At 43.9% G+C, this 17,473-nt stretch overlaps 1 pseudogene; it reads left to right on the forward strand.

Annotated features, from left to right (window-relative positions):
• The first annotated feature begins 1,786 nt into the window (after positions 1–1,786).
• Positions 1,787–8,737, forward strand: LOC117880274 (annotated as a pseudogene).
• The last annotated feature ends 8,736 nt before the right edge of the window (positions 8,738–17,473 follow it).

Here is a 17,473-nt window from a genome sequence, read left to right on the forward strand (position 1 = left end):
ACGAAGCCTGTCCTGTCATCCAAACTGATATAGTATAATGAAAGTCAAATAGAAATGTAAATAGCCATGACAGACAAACTCAAACATACTAGAAGAAAATTGCTATCCTTTACAGAGTCAGTGAAATGATGATCAGTCAATTAGTCAGAGATGGTGCTAGTTCTGGTGAATTATTGCTCAAAATAGTCTGAAGTTATGGCCTATATTCTGTCACCACAGAAAAGGGTCACATTTTCTTTGGATAAGAAAGGTTGGCTTAAAATTGCAGTAGATATGGATATGGAAAAGTGCCTGATAACTCATAAGAGATGTTTTTTGCTGGTAAAAGCAAAATAGACTGATCAATGAGGATTTTACAAGTATCAGACATCCAAACCTTATGAAGAGGCCATGAGGATGAGATTAATTGCTGAAATCACCGCACTCAACTGCTTTTAAACATGAATTTAGAGGCTTATTTTTATAAATTAAAATCTCCTGAGATTTGTTCTATTTGCATGTTGTGTATTCAGCAATGTGGGTAACAGTTGTCTGTAAGATTCTCATTGACTTCAGTGGCTGTTGGGTCAGGCCCCAAATTGCAACTTGAGTAAATATGTTTTGGAAAACAACATATTTGAAACACATCAGTGATGCTGCTTCTGCCTGAATCAGAAGGCACAATATTCTGTTCTTTTTTGGCTAACTACACACTGGGTGTTGCTATCTTGTGGAGTCATCATGCACACCTGTTTCAGAACTCCAGCAAGGAACACAGTAATGAAACTCCTGGCATTGGAGTTGGTGTGCTACTGGTAATGCTAATATTTTAGTAGTCCTTCTTCCTGGCTGTTCTTGTGATTAGTTAGATAGTTGGAAAAATCCCATAGCGTCAATGAAAAAGCCAATGGCATACCCCAGTTCACTGTGAGTTTGAAATTCAGTGATTTTTTACATGCTATATCACACAGAACAAATGCAGACACTATGTGCTTCAGCTCAGAGTGAGAACCATCAAGTCTCTCATTTATTAAGTCCCCCTTATTTAACAGTGGCTTACCTGGTCTTATATCAGATCACACGTGCATCAATTTCCCCTCTGTTGGTAGTATAGCCTGGGTTTGGCTCTCCTGCCAAGCAAATAAAGTCTCTTCTTCCTGGGCAAAACAACAAAGTACAACTAGAATGGATAGCCATTCCAGCTCTCTCCCAGCTCTGAACAATTGTTTGGCCATTGCCCACACTCAGTACTCCTTTTCAGCTCTTTTCCAGGCTCAGTAATTTTTCTCCCAGGGTCTGCTCTTGGCCCTCCCCCTGCTAACTAGTTCAATATTCTTGTGTCCTTTGGTACAGGATGTAGACTCCTGGGTCACAGGGATTTCCACAATAACTTTTCCCATTCAATACCACCCCCTGGTGGCCCTATTGTGGGGACCCAGTGCCCTTTATTACAGGTGCCATGGCCCTGTAGGTTGTAGCATGGGCTATCTGCTCTCAGGCTCCCAAACAGCTGTTTCTCAGGGCCACTTCTTACTATGCCTGCTTGACTCTATTTAGGGCTTTCTTTCCAGCATTCCTCCATCAAACCATTCGTGGACAACTTCACAGCTCACTCTTCGGTAGCCTAGCCCAAAGTCTGACTCCTAGATAGCTTCATTAGTTACTGTCTTCCACAGATCCAGTCCCCCCTAGGTCTTGCCTCATCACTGACAGGTTACTTTATTCAATCTGGTGTCAATGCGTACATCAGGAGTACCCATCTCCTTCATTGCAAATTTACGGATCTCCTTGAGAGCACGGGGGGCACGTTTCTTGAATCCCACTCCATGGATCCGTTTGTGAATGTTGATGGTATATTCCCTAGTCACCACCTCATTGATGGCAGATCTCCCCTTCTTCTTTTCTCCACCTTTCTTTGCTTTTCCGACCTGTGCCCGGGCAGGATGGCTCCAGCAAAGAAAGGTGGAGAAAAGAAGAAGGGGAGATCTGCCATCAATGAGGTGGTGACTAGGGAATATACCATCAACATTCACAAACGGATCCATGGAGTGGGATTCAAGAAACGCGCCCCCCCGTGCTCTCAAGGAGATCCGTAAATTTGCAATGAAGGAGATGGGTACTCCTGATGTACGCATTGACACCAGATTGAATAAAGCAGTCTGGGCCAAAGGGATAAGGAACGTTCCCTACCGCATCCGTGTACGTTTATCCAGAAAACGCAATGAGGATGAAGATTCACCCAATAAATTACTGACAGGTTAGTCTCTTTCCCCTCAGAGAAAAGGAGACTCTTGTACCCTGCTTTCTCTCATGTCATTCATTGCAACCCAGCTCCTTGGCCTTTGTGATGGGGTGCACTCACCTTTCATGAGTGCCTCCTATTAGGTATGGTGATGCAATTTTTTTTCTCCTGGCACACCCTGTAGGTTGTTGGCCTCACTAGGTTAGTCTTCAGGGGCTCAGCCTTCCAACTAAATTAATAGGTGAACGGATGAGCCAACACAGCCTATCACTGTGCCCTTGTTGGTGTCTTTAGCCCTGTCCTCAGCCCCTTCTGGACTAGCTTTAAGTCTGTCCCTGCCCTGTTATACAGCACTTCCCCTTTGAGACTCTTTGTTCTCAGCAGTTCTCACTGCCCCAGCTCTCCAGCCAGGTCACTCCATAAATTCAATCCCTTCTAGAGGTGGTAACCAAAAAGTCACCAGAGGGATTGTCTTCCCTTACCAGGATCTTCAGCCCCATCCCTGAGCCCTTTAAGTTCCAGCCCTTTGCTTGGGCTCCTAAACAAGCCTTAGCCCCTTCTCAGGATTGAGGCCACTTTCCCACTGGCCATTGGGGAGACCCAAGCCCACCCACTACTCTGGTTCCCAACTCAGGGACCCTATAAACAGCAGCCACATGCTGCTCCCCTTAATAGTTGGTGCTGCTTCATTCCCTAGGCTGCTTCCCACTCGGCCCCATCACTTTCATCCATTACCTAATGGCGGCTCACCAGGGTAAGCACCTGCCAGGCCGGGCCAGTTTGTTTACCTGCTGCGTCCGCAGGTTCGGCCGATCACAGCTCCCACTGACCGTGGTTCGCCGCTGCAAGCCAATGGGGGTTGCGGGAAGCGGCTTGGGCCAAGGGATGTGCTGTCTGCCGCTTCCCGCAGCTCCCATTGGCCTGGAGCAGTGAACCGCGGCCAGTGGGAGCCGCGATCGGCCGAACCTGTAGACGCAGCAGGTAAACAAACTGGCCCGGCCCGCCAGGATGCTTACCCTGGCAAGCTGCCTGCCAAAGGTTGCCGATCCCTGCCTTAGGGTTACAGTCCTCAGGTTCTCTCTGTCTGTTCCATGTTTGAGCAGGTCTCTCCCAAACCTCCTCACCTGAAGAGGTATCACATTCTTCCAGACCTTCCTCACCCTTCTGGTTCCAGTAAGGTACTGACCTACTCAGGCTCCTTTTATCTGAGGCTATTGGGCTCTGATTGGCTGCTTCCCTGCAGCCTTTCTAGGCAGGCCCGAAGGACCCACCTTCACTGCTCCTTTCCTGGGGCAAGAGGCAGTAGTACCGTGGGGTCTCCAGTAGGGGGCCTCAAAGGCCCTGGTGCACCCCATCATTGCTTTAAAGGACCCATGCTTTGGAACAGAGCTGGCTGGATCTGAGGCCATATTTAAAAGGACAAACTGCAGTGTTACACTCTGTAACACAACCTGCTCCTCTACGAACTGGAAGCCCAATATCTCTCTTGGTTAGATCCACAAAGGGGGACTTAGACTGAACACTTCACTGACTAATTATTAGGTACCCTGCCACCTAGTGAAATCCACAGCCCTGAATTAGGCTCCCTATTCGATGCATGAGGAGAGATAGACCCCGTAGAATGGGATCCACAAAAGCCAGCACACTGAGTGGGGAGCTGCCTAAATTAGACTGATGGAAATTCTAGAAAGGTGTGGCCTAAGCCCCACCCTTCAAAAGGAGTTAATCACCTAACTCCAGGCTGGAAAAAGGCACTTCCTTCTCCTTGGGATTCAACAGCTGTGAATCCTCTCCTGGAGTTAGGTGTGTAAGCCCATTTCTTGTCAGAAATTAGGGTGTTTCTCCCTTTTCACCTAGTCTAGTGGTCAGAGCACTCAACCAGGCCATGAGAGACTTACGTTTGAACTCCAGTTCAGGCTGATATATAGCAGCGGTTTGAACACAGGTCTCCTACTTTTCAGATAAGTGCCCAACTGCTGGGCTATAGAATATTCTAGGGCAGGTGCTTTCTCAGTCTCTCCTGTTAAATCAGTTCCATTTTGTATATATAATTAAGCAGCCATTGCATCAGAGACGTATTGACTCCATAGCCCAGGAAGGGCACTTAAATGGGATGTGAGACACAATAGTTCAAGACTGCACCCCAGCAAGCAAAACCTAGGCACCCACATCCTGGGTGAATGCTATAACCTCTAAGCTAAAGGTTATTAGGGCAGCAGCACCAACACTAGCTGTGTTTTGTGTGAGGCTTGATCCCATAGATGTGTTCAGAACATTTGTCAAGGCTAATTCCCCACTCTGGCACTGCAAGTGCAGAAGGTGGGAGCCCGCAAGGATCCTAACAATTAATACTGGCCACTCCAGGCTTGTATTCAACTCCCAAGGTTATAGATTTTCTCTGACTTTGGTTTGGTAGATGCTGCCACCACCCAAGTGCAGAACCCCTTTGAGAGTCCAGGAAGGTGTACTTGGGAATTCCTTCCTGCGGGGTACCCTCAAGCCCTTTCACACACACACACACACACACACACACACACACACACACACACACACACACACACACACNCACACACACACACACACACACACACACACACACACACACACACACACACCGGGGAAGAGCTGAGAAAGAAAAAAAAGAAAATCAGTTGTTGCCACCAGCTAATTAAACAAAATGTGCATAAACCTCTTAAGACACAAAAATCCAATTCTTAAAAAGGTCAATTTTATTAATAAAAAAAAAGAAATAAAATACACCTGGGAACTCAGGTTAGTGCTAGATTTTAGAAGAGCAACTACAAGGATTAAGCACCAAGAATAGCTTTCGTGAGGTCCAGCTTAAAGGTTACAAGCAAAACAAAAGCACCTCGGGTTAGCACAGAGGAATCCACAAGCCTCCACAAAATAAAAGGGATAAACCTAATCTCGTCTTCCTAGACATTTCCTGATCTACTTACATATCCGGGGTTTTAAATGAGTAGTTTCTAGCTATGATACCGAACATTTTTCATATCTGGCCCAAGCATCTTACAGCATAACTGCTGCCCTGTCCACCTCTCCCCAAGAGAACAACAACAGACAGACGAAAAGGGAGTCTTTTTTTCAATTTTAAAAAGTTCTATCCTTCCCATTGGCTCTTTTGGCCAGGTGCCCACTCACTTCCCTTTACTTATGCATAGCAGTGAGACTTTTTAATCCTTTGCAGGTAGAGCAATTAAGAACAGCTACTAAGAGGGATTTTATAAATACTGGCTGGCTGGGTGTCCATAAAAGGGAGCTATCTCCCCACCCCCTTTCATTTATCACAGCATTCCTACTGAATTGGGCCCCTCAGGCAAGATAGGTAGGGAATGTCGTTTGAGGATTCCACTAGGGGATAGGCATCTGAGCATCAGGACTTAAGCAACACTGCAAAGGCTCACCAGCAGAAAGTTAGGCACCTAGGAGTATGGCTAGGCTACAGCTGGGAGTGTGCCTCCCAGCCCAGGTAGACAAGCTCATGCTGGCTCTGCTTGATATAGGGTGCTAAAAATAGCAATGTGGATATTGCAGGATGGGCAGCACCTTGGACTTGTTAGGGAAAAAGGGAATTAAAGAGGGGTATTAAAGGACCCTTGCTAATGATGGAAGTTCAGATTATCCCTGATTTAGGGTCTGTCACCTATGGTCTCAGTAAAACAGAAGGACACAATTAAAGGTGAATGAAAAAGATAGTTTATTAGGTACAGGCAAGTAAAGAACACTTGATGGCTTGGAATCAAAGGCGTGAAGCCCAGGCCCTCTAGACCTTACAGATGTTTTGGACTAACAGTCAAGAAATCTATACTTTACAGACGAGTCGCCAGCCATAGCGGGAGGGTCGTGTCCAATTGATTGCCTCAGTTCCAGTAAAATGGACAACCCAGACCTTCTACTGTGCCTGGTGATAGTGGCGTGCACAGGAGGAACACGGATCAAATCGGCTTCTGGACCAGAATCCCTCAATCTCAAGTAAGTGGGGTGAGTTGATGTGCTGCCTCCCAGAGACTGCTTACGATGACCAATGACCGACACAGACACGGGCTGCCACCAGTATGGACAGCACCCTAAAGCCTGTGAGAGGAGCTTATGTACTCTCTTGTCTCCAGGCAGAATTGCCGGATCACATGACCGATCTTTTCCTGCCTTACAGGCGGGAGACCAACATGGCTCCCAAACAACAACTTTATAGAATTCAAAATGGCGATTGTGAACAAATTTTTAAAACGGTGCCATAACACAATATACAGATAGAATACATAACATAACAGTTATCCTGCACAGGCTAACCACCTTAGCTCAGGCCCAGAGGGGCAAGTGTGCTTGTACTTGGGTGGCAAGCCTAAGCCGCTGCCTCTGCTGCAATATCCAGTGTGGACTAGCTTGAGCAGAGATGCTGTGTAGATGCTCAGGCTGGAGCCCGAGCTCTAGAAGCCTGCGAGGGTAGAGGGTCCCAGAGCTCAGGCACTGGCCTGGGCCTGAATGTTTACACAACAATTTTTAACTCTGTGAGCCCGAGTCAGCTGACCTGGGCAAGCCGTGGCTATGTGCAGGTCTTCTATTCTTGTGTAGATATACCCTAAGTTTCCATGGGTACAGGCCCCTGGGATATGTCTACACTGCAGCTGGGAGTGAGTTTCCCAGCCTGCATAGATAGACTCACACAGCATGTCCCTTGGCCTGCACCTCATCCCGCAGCCCCCATTGGCCTGGAGCGGTGAACTGTGGCCAATGGAAGCTGCAATTGGCCGAACCTGCGCACGTGGCAGGTAAACAAACCGGTCCGGCCCACCAGGGTGCTTACCCTGGCGGGCTGCGTGCCAAAGGTTGCTGATCCCTGCATGTAGGAGTTTAAGCACCTACAGTGTTAGGCAGCAGCTGAGTGGGGAATTTTAGGATCTAAATTTTGGATTTAGTCACCTAATCTGGTAGTTAAGTGCCTAAAGCCATTTATAGATCTAGTCCTATACATTTAATTTAACTCTACTGAGTCTGAGGTGCACACACTTACAACACCAAGCTCCTTGAATAAAAAAAAATTGACATGTAATAAGAGAAGGAGGAAGTGCAAGTAAAAGTACTGTACAATATAAAGCATGAGAGAGAAAATGAATTACAACTTGCTAAAGGTTGCCTAGCAATGCACTATAAGTAGGTAACAGAAACGAGGATATTTTTCATGTAAAGTGGCAATCAATACACCCACAACATGAAAAAGTTTTGCCAAAAGCTGCTGAGCTGCTAATGGAAAAATTAGTAAGAAAACAAAAGTCCCTGAAGAATAAAATAAATCAGGTTTCAGGCTCTAAAGTACTTTTGCATACATAGAAAGTAATGACATTTCATTTCCTCTACTTCAGCCAAGAATGCCAGGCAGGCTGGATCGCATAGGGCTCCTATGACCCTTTCTGTTTCATTTCTAATTAGGATAATTTGGTAATGTGAATTAAAAGAGGCTAGAGAGATATAAGAAAATAATGTGTTCAGATTCAGCTTTTATTCTGTTCATGAATAGTTTACGCCTTCTCTTATTTGTTATTTACAATTATTTGCCAGTTTCTACAAACAATTTGTGAGCTGTAGATTAGCCATGGGCCATTCATTGCTCTTTATTTAAAATTTGAGTTGTTTCATTTAGTTTTGCTTAGACACCTGGGCCCAGATATCTCCCCTAAATCCACAAACTGAGGGAATATCTGTACATGGATCTCTCCCATCTCAGATGCTACTCTGGGAAGAGATGGGGAATACTGGGTGAAGTTCAGAGACTGTACAGAAGAATAAGTATATCCGTGTATATAGCCCTGGCCTCCCACAGATCTGCCTGGTTTTGCGTGGCTCCTGTGACTTTTTCTACAGATGGAATACCCGGTCTGGTAACAGGTCAATGAATAGATATCTCCACAAGAGATCCTTTCAGAGATTATCTTCTGCAGAGCCCCTTCCCACGTGTTTTTCAGTCGGGTGGGGATGATTTGGGGTGCAGTCTTGATTATATTCCTTGGCTGAATAAATATGGAAAATAAAATAGTTAAAAAATAACTTTTCCAGAAAATTTCACCAAAAAAAACATTTTGAAAACCAGCAGAATGAAGCTATTTTCAAACTTCTCATAAACATTTCTATTTCATTCTACTGGGCTGAAAATTCTTACAAATACACATGTATGTGTTTCATGTTAAAAAGCACAGACAATGATTCATGAATGAATATGGTGAATTCACTCCAGTGTTATTGGTAGGGTCATCTCATTTTTTGTTTTAAAGCATCATTCATGGAAGATCTCTTGAACCTCTGAATGTGTCACAAATTCTAGTACAAGTGATGATTTATTTGAAAATATTTATGAAAAGTGTATTGCTAATTGATATTTGTCGTTTGCCATTCTTCTCTATGAAAAATTTCAGTCATCTGATCAGTCAGCAGAAACATGTGACCATAAGTAATAAACCATACCACATGAATGATGGACAGCAAATAGCCAAAAATACTTGAAGCAAGAAGTTCACAAACAACTCATAGACTGGCATTTCTCTGCACAAATTATTCTGCAGATGCTTGAAAACAAAGATGGAAAAACTGGGGCACAAAGATTAAGGACCAAATTTTCAATAATCTCCAGTACTTTGGGTGTCCAACCTGAAACTCCTATGTTCTGATTTTCAGAGGTTCCCCCCTTAACTCCATCTGAAGTCAACAGGAGTTACAGAAGCTCAGAACCTCTGAAAAATCAGGCTCTAGGTCTCAGAACAGCTAACCAAAACCTGAAGTATCCAAAATTAATGGATATGCTTTTGAAAATGTTGGCCTAAATGTCAAGGTCACATTGCAACCTGGCAGCAGAGCAAAGCACAAACCTATGTATCCTGACTCCCAGTCCCACATTTCATTTCCGGAATCATGATGTCTTATATGTAGACTTGGAAGAATTCAGTTTTTCTCAGTAAATGTTGGTAAATGTCAACTTCACTGTACACATACAAATCAACAAAAAAAATTTCCATTGATAATCACTGAAATTTACAAAAAAAAGAACAGGAGTACTTGTGGCACCTTAGAGACTAACAAATTTATTAGAGCATAAGCTTTCGTGCACTACAGCCCACATCCGAAGAAGTGGGCTGTAGTCCACGAAAGCTTATGCTCTAATAAATTTGTTAGTCTCTAAGGTGCCACAAGTACTCCTGTTCTTCTTTTTGCGGATACAGACTAACACGGCTGTTACTCTGAAACTTGAAATTTACAAATCAGCTAAGTAAGAAAAATGCTTCTTAAGAACTTAGAGTTTGATTTAAGGATATTAACTATGTATATTTTGACATGTGATGTTGACAATTTGGGTTTTAACAGTTATAAAGCTTTAACTTTTTGAATCGACATCCAATGTCATTAAATAATTATTGTCTGTCCCCATCCCCATAACTTACCTCAACTGTGAAAATTTAAAATTGATTAAAATATTAAAAAATGCTTTAAAATAAACATTTATATTATCCATAAAAATGATTTTTCTTATCAGATGCAGAGATTCCCAAGCCAGTTTGCGGCAACCTCATCACCAAACTGCACAGCCCTCAGACCACCATCAAATCTCATTGGGGGCAGTCATCAGTGATGTGTGACATTGTCTTTGGCCACAACCACATGGGAGAGCCATTCTTTGGCCCCAGGTATGAAGGCTGGCTGCCCATTAGGGTGACCAGATGTCCCGATTTTATAGGGACAGTCCTGATATTTGGGGCTTTGTCTTATATAGGTGCCAATTACCCCCCATCCCTGTCCCGATTTTTCACCTTTGCTATCTGGTCACCCTACTGCCCATTGATCATGACCTGCTCAAAATCGGTTCAGAGGGGCATATGAGCGGCATGGCAACTCAAAGCTGGGTACACACATAGTCAGTTCAGTTATAAGAGACTGGTTTCTGATGTCAGCTGTAGATCATTCTTCATGCCACATCAATATCACAGAGAAATCTGGCCAGGGCAAGTGCTTTGGTGACAAGCACATTCTTGGATGGTTGGAGAGGTCTGTCTATAGTGGTATGCTCAGATTTGCCCTGATCTTTTCAACCATTCTGGCTGTAGCAGCCTCATGATGCATGTGTAGAGGAATGATGTTGCTTAACATGGGGAGACACACTAGTGGTGTGGATCAAATTGTCCCAGTTACGATGCACCTGGTTGAGTGTAATTGTGTGTCAACCAACATGACATGAGATGAATGGAGCCAGACTGGAGCATAGGATTCTGCTGCAGAGTAATAGATGGCTAAACTAGATGATCGGAGAGTTTGAGCATTTGTTCCCCATGATGTTCTGGCTAATTCGCTTGGGAGATTGTTACTCAACCTCATTTTAGTCACAATTTTCCTCAGGTGGTTAAGATATGTGAAAGATCTAAGTAGGATTACTGTGAGGTAGACGGGGTGGAATTCATGTTTCAAGTGATGTCCATTAATAAAGATATTCAGTTCTTGTGCTGCTCTGGCATTATAAAGATAGAACACATTTGAAACTCTCTTGGATACACTTGGATGTAAAAGCCACTGACTACGATATTCAGCCATCTTAGTCAACTTAGTGTTTAGGGTGTTTTCAAGTTCTGGGAATGACTGTGCTTGGATGCCTAAGCAAATGTCATCTGCGTGTGTGAACTTGTGGGACTAAGTAAGTGGGAGGTTATTTATGTACAGACTGAAAAGCATCAGTGCCAGCACAGAGCCTTGAGGTAGACTGTTGGTTTACCTTTTCCATGTGTTAACTCTGTCTCCCATGTGCACTCAGAAACGTCTATTGTGGAAGAGGAGGACTATGACGTTGACTACCCATGCTGGAAATGCTCTTGACAATTTGATTATGAGCCCTGTGTGCCTGACTGTGTCATATGTTTCTGTCAGGTCCAGAAATACAGCTCCCATCCTCAGGTTTTTCTGAAAACCATTTTCAACAAATGTTGTCAATGCTAACACTGGATCATAGGTGCTCCAACCTCTCTGAAAGCCTGCTTAGAAAATGCTGAGTATTGACTCCATTTCTGGAGAGATGTGCTGGAGAATGAGATACTCTAGTAACTTGAATAGCACAGACAGCAGGGGTATTGGTCATCAAAATTAGAAAAAATAAAAATGGAATTCTGCCCAACCTTCTTATATGCCATACAATACAAAGTAAAACAAATTTATACTGGCAGTTGCATAGTATTATTTGGCACACAGATATATTCATTTAACTAAAAGTAAAAGTAAAATGACCCAAATCTTTCCTGGAAAAATAACATTTATCTGCCATTTATTTTGTTTTTTAAAAGGGCCAGATACTCCATATAAGGACCAATTTAAAGATTTGAGTAGTGGGAAAGTATTCTGCAAAGAGCATTTAAAAAAAAAATCTGAAGCCAAAGCAAACTTATCCCACTGTTCAGCCTGATATAGTTATTTATGGAGATTTCATAATTGGAGCATTTGTCTTGAGCATTAATAATATGATTAGCAATATTATGTTATGCCAGTATATATTAATATTTATGCAAGATGACTACATGCACATAATAAAAATGACCAGCTTAATATTCCATATTAGGCCTGCCTGCCTCTGCCAGTTTTTATCAGCAACACTTGTTTTAAAATGTTGGACCCCAAGTCTGCACTGAAAAGCATATGGACATATTCCTGTAGCTGAGTGCAGTGCATGATTGGGGCTTTGGTGTGTATGGTACTGAAATTTTTTTTTAGTAACAGGAGATTGCTTTAGTAGGGCTGCTGGGAATTAAAAAAGGCACATACCTGCCCGGCCCCCAAGCTCCTGGCCCAGGAGGCTCGCCCCCAGCCCCTCCCCTGCAGCCTCAGCTCATTCGCTCCGCCGCCAGCACAATGCTCTGGGTGGCGGGGCTGTGAGCGCCTGGGGCAGTGCAGCTGCAGAGCCCAGCCTGACCTGGTGCTCTGTGCTGCATGGTGGCAGCGACAGCAGTGGCAGCGTGGCCCGGCTCCAGCTGGGCGGCACGGCTGTAGCGTCGCCAGCCACCGGTGCTCCAGGCAGTGTGGTAAGGGAGCAGGGGGGTTGGATAGAGGGCAGGGGAGTTCGGGGTGGTGGTCAGGGGGCAGGGTGTGGATGGTGGTCGGGGGGCAAACAGGGGGTTGAATGGGGGCAGGGGTCCCGGGGGGCAGTCAGGAAGGAGGGGGGGTTGGATGGGGCGGTGGGAGTCCGGGGGCAGTCAGGGGAAAGGGAGTGGGGACATGTGGATGGGGCAGCAGGGGGCAGTCAGGGGACAGGGAGAAGGGGTTGTTGGATGGGGCAGGGGTTCCAGGGGGGCCGTCAGGAATGAGAGGAGGGGTTGGATGGGGCGGTGGGAGTCTGGGGGCAGTCAGGGGAAAGGGAGTGGGGGCGTGTGGATGGGGCAGAGGTCCCAGAGAGGCCATCAGGGAACAGGGGGGGTTGGATGGGGCAGGAGTTGGGGGGGGCAGATAGGAGGTGGGGGCCATGATCCCCACCCCTAACCTGCCCTCCATACAATTTACGAATCCCGATGCGGCCCTCAGGCCAAAAAGTTTGCCCGCCCCTGCTGTAGAAGATCAAACCATCTGTTCCTAACCCAGCCCATAAATCCCATACAGGTAACCTAGGTTCCTTGAGGTTGTTCCTGATGTGCATATAATGTTGCCCCCAAGCCTCCTACTTAAAGCCCACCACACTGAATTCTGTTGCTGTGGCTACTGCTGGCCCCCTGCCTGATTCTGCTATTTCCCTGTCCAGCTCTCAGGCTGTCTGTGCCTTGCCTTCTCTTCACAATCAGCTCCCAGGCTGTTGCTTCCAATCTGCTACTTCTCCTGCAACCTCTCACTCTCTCCTGAGCCCAGTCAACTTTGAGCGCAGCATGATACTCCGTTTCCTGTATTTTAGGAATTATGGAATCCTCTGTCAGCTGGATGTTGAACTGCATAATCCAGTGGCTTCCATGGCTAGATCCTTTCCTTCCAGCACATTCAGGGTGTGGGGAAGGTATCCTGTAATGAATTGGCAGGTATCATGACTTCTGATGTGAAAATAGTAACAGATTTCTCTCTGTGTGTGTCTTTTAAAAAATAGGGTAACTACAGCCTTGTGAGACAAATACTGACAAAGTTATTGAACATCAATATGTCATATGTTTCCTAGACGCATGGATTGAAAGGCCAGAAAGGACCATTTGGCCATTATGATCATATAATCCAACCTCCTCCATAACACATGACATTGACTATGACTCAGTAATTCCTTCTTCAACCCCATAAATTCTGGTAGAGAGAGAATATTTCTTTTAGAAAGATATCTGTTATAGTGCTCAGTGAAAGATATGTCTGCTTATATTCCCAGTCAAAAAATATATTAAGATGGAAAAAAGTTTAAGGCTATGTATCAATAAATGAAGGGTAAAAACAACATTACACAGATACTGTAATTATTTTTTTTAAAACAAGCATTGCAAACCCCGAAAATTCAGAGTTAAAGTTACATTTACAAGAAATCCAAATACATTAAGGACTAGCAATGTACAGAGACCCTTAACTTTTGGGATGCCATGAAATAATTATGCAATTATGATTAGGGCATTTTAGGGTTTGTGATCCAAGATTAGATTACATTGATTTTTTTTAAAGACACATTACATTTTTTTTTCCATTTTTCTCTTCACAGAGTTACATACAAATGATATTTTTTACACTCCTAAGTAGGAACAAACCATACTTGACATTGCTAGAAACAAAGGGGGAAGGGAGGATCTAGCTCATCTTTTGTGGTGTTTGTTTGTTGTCACTCTCAGTCTCTGACTTAAACCCAGTTTAGAAAAAATAGATGCAAGTAAACCCTTTATTCTAACCACTAAAGACCAGCTTAAGAAACAGAAAGAAAACGTTTACTTACAGCAATTTAGAGTGGTGTGAGCATTTTGCATGTTTTCCTGCAGCCACACCCTCAACATGTGTGAAGTGTAAGTACTATCTCTTATCATTCTGAGTGGTTCATCTATAATATCAAATATATTGTGTCAGACTTTATCCATAAACTGCTATATGATTTGGTTAAAACAGTATTGGAAATGCCCCTAATAAATGCAAATTACAGAGCTAGTGACCAAAGTCTCAAACGTTAACATTTTCTCCAATAAGCCACTGCTCTAATGCAGTCTTTTCCAGCTGATATCACATCGATAGAGCGTTTTATTACGGCAAGATTTCTTATATTACCTAAGGCTGTGAAAATGTTATTTTAACTTCCTGCAGAATAATGTCACAACCCTTCCATTAAAATTAACCATTAGCATATGAACTGCAAGCTGCTTAATAGCACAATCTCTTAGGCTAATAAAGACCATTCCTTGTTTTTTTCTAAATGGTGAAGTGGGCCATTGTGCAGTGGAGCTCTTTATTAGAGCTGTTTGCCCCATTTACAACTGTCACTGGGGGTCATGTGGAGGGCAACCTGGCTGAACTTTACCTTCACCCAGTAACCCCCAAAACAATCCATTGTTAACACTCATCAACCTGGGATTGAATGAAGCATCAGAGAGAGCTATTAGGCAAAAACAAAAGGTACAATAGAACTGTAAAGTTTGCTATTGCATTCTTGGCAGGATGACATATCTCAGGGCATACACTTCCCTGGAAAAATAAGAAAATTAACCCACTCGAAAGGAGTGATGAGTCTGAGATCCAGCATACTGACTGCACAGTCACAGATATTTGATAGTACTAAATACAAGTGGGAAAGTAGCTGTAAAAAGGCCTAGAACACAAACAAAAGGGAGGTAATTATTTTATGACTCCTTTTTTCTCCCTTCAATTGCCATGTTTATAACTATATTTTATTACACACGGTGAGTGGTCACAGAAGTGGAAATGTAGGTATAGCCAGACAGGATTTGTCTTGGCAAATGAGTAATCCACTTTGACTAGTATCATCCAGTTAATCCCTGAGGAAAGGATTAATTTTTAATTAATGATGATTTCAAGTGATATCACAGTTCATTACCTAGTTCACTGCCCATGAAAAAGCTGGGTGGAGGACGCTGCTGTGCCTCAATGTTAAAAAATAAATTATTGCAACATCCAGAAGTAAAACCCTAAATCCTTGCATCCAGGGATGGATTAGAGCAGTTTAGCACAATAAACATGGATTAGATTCACCTCTATGGGCATAAAGTATGGAAATTACCCTCTCTGGCACTCATGGGCTCTGCAGCATCAAAAGGGATTCAGTACCTCCTTACCTCTCCTGAAGGGAAGCAGCATCAAATTCTAGAAGAACCAACACAGGAGCCAGGTTGATGGAGTCTCTTTAGGAGATTAATTGAATCTGGTACCACATATAGCTGGTCTTCTCTTGCCAGCTCTAGTTACATCCATTGCAGCACGAGCTCTGGACAGCTTGAGCTAGATTCACAAGGGAGGCTTAGGTGCTGGAATATGCTTAAACACTTAATTAGTCATTGAGCCAGTGAGAAAGAGTGTGAGTGAATGACTTCATACTCCTGTGGCATAGAACTCACTTAGGAGCCGGGAGACCCAGCTTCCAGTTCCCCTATGCCAATTGATATTCAATTAGTTATACATAGTGGAACAGCTCCAACAGGAGACATTGAGAGAGACCTGCTCAGGAATACTTCATAACTCAGTGAATAGGGCAGAAGCCTAGGTTGAAGTCTCTACTCCATATCAGACAGTAGGAATTTGAACTTGACTCTCCCACATCCTGGGTAAGTGCTCTTACCAATGGGCTACTGGATGGAAGGGGGCTCCCGCATCTTTTGTGCAGATTTAGGCTACTGGAATGAGTTTGGAAGGTAAGATAGGCAGGGGAATTCTGAGGCTTAGGACTGAGCTATGTGCCGAGCTGCTGTGCTGCGTCAGGACTTAGGCAGCAGTATATATGCCCAGATGCCAAAATTTAAGTGCCTTGCAGATTTTAACAGTGGAAACTTAGGCATCTTTAGGAGCCTATGGGGTTAGGCGGTAGCTGATTGGTGATTTTGTGAATGCCAGTGGCACCTAAATGTTGGACTGAGAGGTGCCTAAAGTGACAGTCAGGTGCCTAAGCTGCTCTTGTGAATCTAGCCCTTTGTAGCTTCTCCAGGTAAACTTCTGCCTTGGGGACTCACAGCCCAGTGTGCACTGGTAAAACCAAAGTGATGAATTTGCCCCACTCTTGTACATATTCATACATCAGCTTTCATCACAAAGGATCATTAAGCACTTTTAAAGAGCAGCTGTTTGATGGTGCAAAGCAATACTACTTGGTAGCTTAGGGCATGAAGTATAGAAGGGTACCATATTCAACTTAAAATATAGGGGCAATTTCCAAACCAGAGTTTGACCAGGACACTAGGCCTAACAACCCCATTCCCACATGCCATGAGATCTTTAAGACCTTACTCCCCAAAAACAACTTTAGTTATGTGTTAGGAAACACCTATGTTTTTTAAAAAAATAGTGGCAGCTCCCCCTTTGATTACACAAACCCTCCCCTGACTCAAGCTTCCTTTCCTTTGCCACCCTCTCCAACAGCCTCTCTCTTCTACTCTGTTCCTGTTTCCCTTAACAGCTCAATCCCACTGTTCCTGTTTCCATTGCACATACTTCATAATGTCATGCTACTACTCCATCTTCTTCCTACCTCCACCCACTGTCTTTCCCCTTCCATTATTTTAGCCTACCCGCTTGCGTCCTATTGCAGCTTGCTATCTACTTGGCATCTTCTAGGACCTCCATTCCTGTTCTCCATTAATCCTATTAGTTACTCAGTTCCTACTAACTTTCAGGGTCATTGCATAACTTGCAAAATCAGGCCCAGTGAAAGGAATAGCCTGTTTTATACCAATTTGTTATAAAAAACATGTTGCTTTTCAGTGTCTAATAAGCCACTTCTTCACTGGTGGCACACTGTGAACCTCATCAAGTCCCTTAATGTGCCTTTGGGACCTTTTATGATTTCCATTGTCGCTTGACACATAAAACTGTACAAGAAAAGCAGAATATGCAATAATTTCTGTTTGTGAGAAGTAGATTCATCTTCTGGAGGAATACATCAAAGAGAGCCATCACTAGGCCAGTGAAGAGTGTCCATCTTGTTCCAACAATTCATTCATTATTTGCTGTATATTTCCCCACTCTTTCTGCACTGTTACACTATTCCATAATTTGTGTCTCAAGTCAGTGATTTCTGCATTGTATTTCCATCATTTGTTGATCTCTGACATA

Source organism: Trachemys scripta, chromosome 1 (assembly GCF_013100865.1).
Source record: "Trachemys scripta elegans isolate TJP31775 chromosome 1, CAS_Tse_1.0, whole genome shotgun sequence".
Lineage (NCBI taxonomy): Eukaryota > Metazoa > Chordata > Testudines > Emydidae > Trachemys > Trachemys scripta.